The sequence below is a fragment of the Labrus bergylta genome, chromosome 20, assembly GCF_963930695.1.
Source record: "Labrus bergylta chromosome 20, fLabBer1.1, whole genome shotgun sequence".
Classification (NCBI taxonomy): domain Eukaryota; kingdom Metazoa; phylum Chordata; class Actinopteri; order Labriformes; family Labridae; genus Labrus; species Labrus bergylta.
The window spans coordinates 23,063,418-23,071,805 of NC_089214.1; positions in this window are offsets into that span (position 1 = coordinate 23,063,418).

The following is an 8,388-nucleotide window of genomic DNA, read 5'->3' on the forward strand; positions in this document are numbered from 1 at the left end:
TTATTATCCTACCCATAATGCACTGAGGGACTGGACAGGTAGCTGGTTTAATTAAAAAAAACACAATGCTTCATTCAGTTTGGTCAGATTGAGGTCGGTTCATGATCGGACTACAAAACAAAAAGACTCCAAAAAGAAAGACAGAGACCCCGACCTTTCCAGGAGGTCTCTGTATGAGGGTTTGGGTAACACAGGGTTTGATTGACAGCTCAAACAAACCGCACTAACTTGGACTCAAGTTTGTCTGAACCAAATCAAACAGGTGAGGTGTAACAACGCTCTGGGCTCTCTCAGCTTTAGTTAAGATGATTTATTCTTCTGATTCTTCATCTGATTGGTTCAGAAAACACCAGCTGTCTGGGTTCTCCTCACCACCATCTATCTCTTCCTGATCGGGCTTTTCTTTCCCTCCGTGTGATGATGAAATGTTTTATAGTGAACTGCAAAAGGCGTGTGAGCAAACAGTCTCACCGCTGCCTTGCATGACAGAGAAGACTTGAGTAAATATGAGCCAAGATCAACCAGCTGAATCCAAACTGCTGGAGCTTTAAAGGTTTCCATCGGTTGAAATGGTTTTTGTATTGGAGCTACTTTTAGCCTTCAATGACGCTCTTTGATGACTCAGAATAAGAGACTCACTTAATGGTCCAATACTGGCTCCATGTTTCTGTCTAACGCTGATTTATATCAAGCACCTGCCTCTCTCCTCCCATGCAAAGAGAGACCTTTAGCATTCTCACACATAATTACTTTTCACCCACAAAAACTCTCATTCACTTGTTTGCTCAATCAGAGCAGCACTCGTACTCTCCACTCCCACACGCTTAATCAAAATCTGAAACAACAAGATGACCTCCTCCGAGGTACCAGGGGAAATAATTTACAGAAAGAGGAGACCAAAAAGGGCTTCAACAGGAGAGAGAATTACAAAAAGTTCAAATATTACTACTGGATACACAAAAAGGACTCAAGGCTACATATTTACATTTAGTCTGTTTATGTGATCCAACAGGCTTTATTCTCCTAATAACTTAAAGTTAATTAGTTACTCTTCATGTTCATCAAATCTCCCTTTTTCTCTTCTCAATTATTTATTTTGGGCTTAAATCGACAGTATATGCATTCTGCCACCAGGGTCTGGACTCCATCAGGGGACGTGTCTTATCTTGCTGTCAGTCTCACTACCCCTATGAGGTCATGAAGTCATCAGGACCATCACTAAAGACCTTACATTGAATGATTTCTAAACTTAGAAACTGTGACCATCAGAGGAGCACCTGAATGCAGCATCAGTAAAGGAGCTATTAGAAGAGGGGACTAGTGAAGGGTCAACAGTATCTTTAAAGGTCACATATTATTCAAAACACACTTCCCCATGTTCCTCTAACTCTAATATGTGTCTGTAGTCTGTCTATAAACCCCCCAATGATGAGAAAAGTCCATCCTATCCGACTTTTGCCTTCTCCACTTTCCAGAAAATGTGTGCTCAAACAGGCTGTTTGGAGATTTTCCCTTTATGACATCACAAAGGGCAGTAACCCCTCCCCCAGGTGGGTGACACTCCCACAGCTAGGTGTTTGTTCTGCCCTCTGAGTCTGCCTTCTCACTGTAAACAATAGGACATGGAGAGAGAAAGACAGAGTACACCCGAGCCCTTCCAGAGAACAAAGTGTGCAGTACCTGGGATGTTTCCATTATCTCACAGCTTCAAGCACACACACACACACACACACACACACACACACACACACACACACACACACACACACACACACACACACACACACACACACACACACACACTCGCTGAGTATTTTCATGTGTGTGTGATTAAATTACGGGTCAGTTCATTTTCTCTAAAGCCCCGAGGAGGAGAGCAGCGTGTGACTCGTTCTTTCAGTCTCACAGATGTAAAATTACCCAGGAACGTGTCGTTAAAACGTCAGCCCAGTTGGTTGATGGTCAAAAGCTCAATAATTGCTGGTTTATCTCTCTGCAGCTTCCAGCTTAAGCTCAGCACCGTCCCTGAGAGTTTTCATGTCCTCCCTCATTTCAAAGTTTAAAAGCAGCCTGACTCTCTGCCTGTGATTCCTCCACAGACTTCTCCCTCATGAAGTTGAAATCTGAGGTAAATTTTTGTCTTTATATCAAGTTAAAGTCAAAGGAAGTGAAGAGCTCTTTCTTTCTTTACAACCATCTTCATAAAGGGATGAAAGGGTTAAATAAAATGCTTGATGTGTGAAGATGTTAATCTCCACTCTTCTTTAATCTCTGAGTACTCATCCAGGGCCGTATTCACAAAGCTTCCTAAGTACGAGAGTCGTAAAAAGGACTTTACACTCGGGAGATTTTCTAAATTCAGATTAGATCGGTGTAAAGATGAAAGTTATTCACAAAGCTTCTTAGCCCTTCAGAGATCTCCTCAGGTGAGGAGGAGTGAGGAGGACTTCGAACAGGGTGAAGAGTTTCTCAAGCCGAGGAAGAAACAGAGAAATGTTCCTCAGACACGACATGAAGAATATTTCTGACTCATAGTCAGGCTGAACAGACAAAAAATGATTCATGCAGACATTTCAATCCGTCTCTGACTTCAGCATAAAGACATGCATGTTGACTTCCTCTACGTGTGTTTACCTCCACAGGTTCATCACATCACTGATTAATCAGCACGTGAAGAATTTGCTGCAGCAGTGGGCATGTGATTTTAAACATCTTGTAGGTTATTAAAATACATCTTACAAGTCATCACACAGATGAGAATTTCACAGTTTTTATAATTACACAATGTCTGACTAGATTCTATGATTTACTTTTTTTTCTCAATTTTTTTGGATCAACCAATCAAAACTTCTGAAAAAAAGTGTCATACCTAGCAACAGGGTCGACCATGCCTCTTCAATGAGATAAAGGTTTTTGTCTCTTCCTTGAGTCGCTCTAGGAACGTTCCTAAATCACTGCTAGGCTAAGCCTAGCTTAGATTTTAAGTAACTCTCTGAGAGGATTCTCAGAGAGTTTGTGAATATGGGCCTGGATGTTATTTACCTCAGAGCTTGAGTCTGAAGTAAAGTGTTTTATGATCTTTTCTGTTTTAGTTACATCTTTGTTTCAGACTTTACTCCTTTACTTGAACTCTAATGTCTGATTTCCAGTTCAGAGTTTCGTCTGTGGTCATCATGAGGTGTTGGCTCTCACATCTCTGCTGCAAGACATTCTTTTTCCTGCAAGAGCCTGGTGAAAACATGTAGATTGTGAGGGGAAGATTTGACAAATGAAAATAGTCCATTTCATTGTGGGTGCATTTGATTTACCTCCAGAGAGACACAGAGCAAACTGAAGTAGCAGAGAGTGTGAGAGCGGTGTCCAGTGAGCAAAAACATTTAAAAATCTGAAATTGACTCAACATCTTTTAGGACGGAGCAGGTTCACTCAGAGACCTCACCTCCCCGCCTCGTGGTCGGGATGTAAAACCCGACCGCACTGCGTTGCCTCGGAGAGCGTTTCCAGCTCAAAGGATCAGAGCGCTGACGTGTGACATCATCACATTTTCAGCTCAAATAGCCTGATCAAACAGAGCGGCCTGTGATTCCTCCACAGACTGTTTGTGTAAATCTATGAGTTTAAGATAAATGTGAGCAGCAGAGCGAAGCTGTAACCTCATGATGTATTATTGAACATGTTAGTGTTGCAGGAGTGGACACTAACGTTTGCAGATAAATGCAGAAAGTAAAATGTCAGTGGGAATCAGAGGCTTTTTAAACGAGGTGAGAAATAGAAAAAATAGTGTGTGGACAGAAACGACGGCGGCTCTTTGTCTGGCTTTAGTTGATTTTCAATTGAAAATGCCAATCTCGCAGGCAGAATATTTTCTCTGTGCAGGTGTGACAGGACTTCAGATGGCGCTGACGTGAATGAGGCTGCAGAAGAGATGTGGGCTAAATATCAAATCCATCACAGACGGGTCAATAGGTGCGACCTTGTATACAACATCCTTCCCCACCCGTCTCAGAGGGAGAGGATTTTTCAGAAGTGACAGCAGAGGAGCGTCCTCTCAGGAGGGAAATACTCCTCTCACACTTTTAGAGCGTCCGTTACTCTTGTCAGGCGGGGGATGTTTGGATCTGATGCTTAAATAAAAGAACCAATTGGACTCTAAGAGACTCCATTAAGACAAAATCTGATCAGGTCAAAACAAAACTGAGAAATGTAAAAAAGTGGTAAAGCTTAATGTTACATATCCTATAAATATGTCACATTGAAACAAAGCTAGGAACTGTTTTAAAAGAATTTGGTTCTTTACAAAAAGCAGGTAAAATACCTTACTCTTTGTCTGTTAACATTACAAAAGAGCAGGTAAAAAGACCTTACTCATTGTTATGTTACAAAAAGCAGGTAAAAGACCTTACTTATTGCTATGTTACAAAGATCCGGCCTATCCATCATGAGCACTTTAGCAAAGCAGCAAAAGTTACAGTGGTAAGAAAAAACTGCCTTATTAAAAGGCAGAAATCTTTGGCCGGATCCCCGGCTCATGACGAAACAGCCTACAACAGGCCTAGATTGCGCCGGGCTTGGAAAGGGATAGGTTGGAAAGTAGGTGGTTAGTGACTGAGATTTACAGATAGATACATGCAGTAATATGATGTACTGTATATGCACAGACAGAGAGAGAGAGAGACAGACAGAGAGGAGCTCAAGGTGCCAGTTCCCCCGGTAGTCTAAGCCTATAGCAGCATAACTAAGAGCTGGTCTACACCAGCACCGGCCCTAACTATAAGATTTATCAAAAAGGAAAGTTTTAAGTCTATTCTTAAAAATACAGACTGTGTCTGCCTCCCGGACCCTGGCTGGAAGTCGGTTCCAGAGGAGAGGAGCCCGATAACTGAAGGCTTTACCTCCCATAGTACACTTAGAGACTGTAGGTACCACCAGCAGGCCTGCATGGGACTGCAGTGCTCTCGAGGGACAGTACGGCACTAGTAGCTCCTTAAGATAAGATGGTGCCTGGCCATTTAGAGCTTTGTAAGTGAGAAGAAGGATCTTGAATTCTATTCTAGACTGTATAGGGAGCCAGTGCAGAGAAGCCAAGACAGGAGTAATGTGGTCCCATTTCTTAGTTCTGGTCAGTACACGAGCTGCAGCGTTCTGGACTAGCTGAAGAGTCTTTAGAGACTTGCCAGAGCACCCTGACAAAAGAGAGTTACAATAATCCAATCTGGAGGTAACAAATGCATGAACTAGTTTTTCTGCATCATTTTGCGACAGGATATTCCTGATCTTGGATATATTACGAAGGTGAAAATAGGCTGTTCTTGAAACTTGCCTGATGTGAGAGCTAAGACATATCTTGATCAAATAGAACTCCTAGATTCCTAACAGTGGTGCTAGCTGCCAGGCTGATGTCACTAAGGACAGTCAAATCACTAGAAAAAGTCTCTCTGAGGTTCTTAGGGCCTAGCACAATAACTTCAGTCTTGTCTGAGTGAAGTAGCAAAAAATTTCTGGTCATCCAGGTCCTAACGTCCTTAAGGCACGTTTCTAGCTGACATAACTGACTGGTGCCATCGGGCTTCATAAATACATACAGCTGAGTATCATCTGCATAACAATGAAACTGTATGGAGTGTTTCCTCATAATATTTCCCAGAGGAAGCATATATAATGTAAAGAGAATTGGTCCAAGCACTGAACCTTGTGGGACTCCATGGCAAACTTTAGTGTGCATAGAGGACTCATCATTAACATGTACAAACTGAGATCGGTCTGATAAGTAGGATTCAAACCAACTTAAAGCAGTCCTTGTAATTCCAAGCAAATGCTCCAGTCTGTACAACAGGATCTGATGGTCAATGGTGTCAAAAGCAGCATTAAGATCTAACAAGACGAGCACAGAGAGAAGTCCCCTGTCTGAAGCTAGAAGTAGATCGTTTGTAACTTTAATTAGTGCAGTCTCAGTGCTACGGTGGACTCTAAATCCTGACTGAAACTCCTCAAATAAACTGTTGTCATGGAGAAAGTCACACAGCTGATTAGCTACCACCTTCTCCAGGATCTTCGAGATAAAAGGAAGGTTGGATATAGGCCTATAGTTAGCTAGAGTTCCTGAATCTAGAGTAGGCTTTTTAAGTAGAGGTTTGATTACCGCTACTTTAAATGCCTGTGGTACATAGCCTGCCAGTAAAGACGAATTGATCATAACTAATATAGAGTTGCTAACTAAGGGAAAGACTTCCTTAAACAGCTTGGTTGGGATTGGGTCCAAAAGACAGGTTGACGGTTTCGACACAGAAAAAATGGAATATAGCTCTGAAAGGTCGATTGGAGAAAAACAGTTAATACTAATATCTGGTCCTGGAACTGTCTCTGCCATATCAGATGTGTCCGCACCAGGTAAGGGCAGGAGGTTACCAATTTTGTCTCTGATGTCTAGAATTTTGTTGTTGAAAAAGCTCAGGAAGTCATTACTGCTGAGGGCTAGAGGAATACAACGCTCAATGGAGCCATGACTCTCTGCCAGCCTGGCTATAGGCTGAAAAGGTATCTAGGATTGCCTTTGTTTTCCTCGATTAGAGAGGAGTAGTAGGCAGCTCGAGCGTGACGTAGAGCCTTCATATATCTTCTATGACTATCCTGCCAGAATAAACGAGATTCTACCGTTTTGGTCTAGCGCCATATTCTTTCAAAATTCCGCGACGATTGCTTTAGAGTACGGGTTTCTGAGTTGAACCATGGAGCCACTCTCCGCCGCTTGACAACCTTCTGTTTCAGGGGAGCAATCAAATCCAGAGTAACTCTCAGCGAATCCACTGCACTATCAACAAACTGATCTAGCTGAGAGGGACTAAAGCTATCATAAGAGTTTCCAACTGGGTTGAAACACGGTACTGAATCAAAAGCAGCTGAAATAACTTCCTTAAATCTAGCCACAGCACTATCAGACAAACTTCTAGAGAACACACCTCTTCCAAGCAGAGATAATTCTGGTAGGACAAAGTCGAATGTAATAAGGAAATGGTCTGATAGAAGAGGATTTTCTAGGAAAACTGTAAGGTTATGGATTTCAATGCCATAAGCTAAAACAAGATCCAGGGTGTGGTTGAAACGATGAGTAGGTTCGTTTACCATCTGGGTGAAACCAATAGAGTCTAATAGTGACATGAAAGCTGTGCTAAGGCTATCATTATCAACATCCACATGGATATTGAAGTCACCTACAACAATTATTCTATCACTGCTAAGGACTAAATCTGATAAAAATTCTGCAAATTCAGATAGAAACTCAGAATATGGGCCAGGAGGGCGGTAAACTACAACAACTAGAACTGGCTGAAAGGTTCTTGAGACTGGATGTGAAAGACTAAGAACAAGGCTTTCAAAAGAAGAAAAATTCAGCTTTGGTCGAGGGTCCAGAATTAAAAATAGCTGCTACTCCACCACCTCGTCCGGTGTCTCGAGGTATATGAGTACAAAAATGACTGGGAGGAGTGGATTCATTCAAACTAACATATTCATCTCGACACAGCCAGGTTTCAGTCAAACAAAGTAAATCAATATGCTGATCTGATATCAGATCATTCACTAAAAGAGATTTGGATGCTAAGGACCTAATGTTCAAAAGTCCGCAGTGAATCTTCTGATGAGATTTTGACGATTTACGCCGTTTGGATGAAAAAGGGATCTGGACCGGGGTTCAGACACAGTACCTATAGTATAACTACAGTTCGATTCAGAATTACAGCTATAGTGACTGGGAGACAGATCTAAGGGAGGCGCAGAGAAGCGTGTAAGACTGCAGCTCTGCCTCCTGGTCTGAACTCTGTCTTGTTGTCAAGGTTTTGGACTAATAACCTCTGCTATGTTTCTAGATAATAGAGCTGCACCGTCCAAAGTGGGATGGATGCAGTCTCTAGCTAGCAGACCAGGTTTTCCCCAAAAAGACTGCCAGTTATCTATGAAGCCCACATTGTGTGCTGGACACCACCTCGACAGCCAGCGGTTGAGTGATGACATGCGGCTATACATGTCATCACTGGTCTGATTTGGGAGGGTTCCAGAGAACACTACGGAGTCCGACATCGTCTTAGCAAAAGTACACACCAACTCCACATTAACCTTAGTGACTTCCGACTGGCGTAGTCGGGAGTCATTAGTGCCGACATGAATCACGATTGTATCAAATCTACCTTTAGTCTTTGTCAGCAACTTTAAATGAGATGTGATGTCGCCCGCTCTGGCCCCGGGTATACACCTAACTATGCCCGCTGACTTCGCTAGCTTCACGTTTCAGACTATGGAGTCTCCAATAATCAGAGTTTTATTCTCAGCGGGTGTGTCGCTGAGTGGGGAAAATTTGTTTGAAACGTGAAGTGGTTGGTGGGGAGGCGTGTGCTT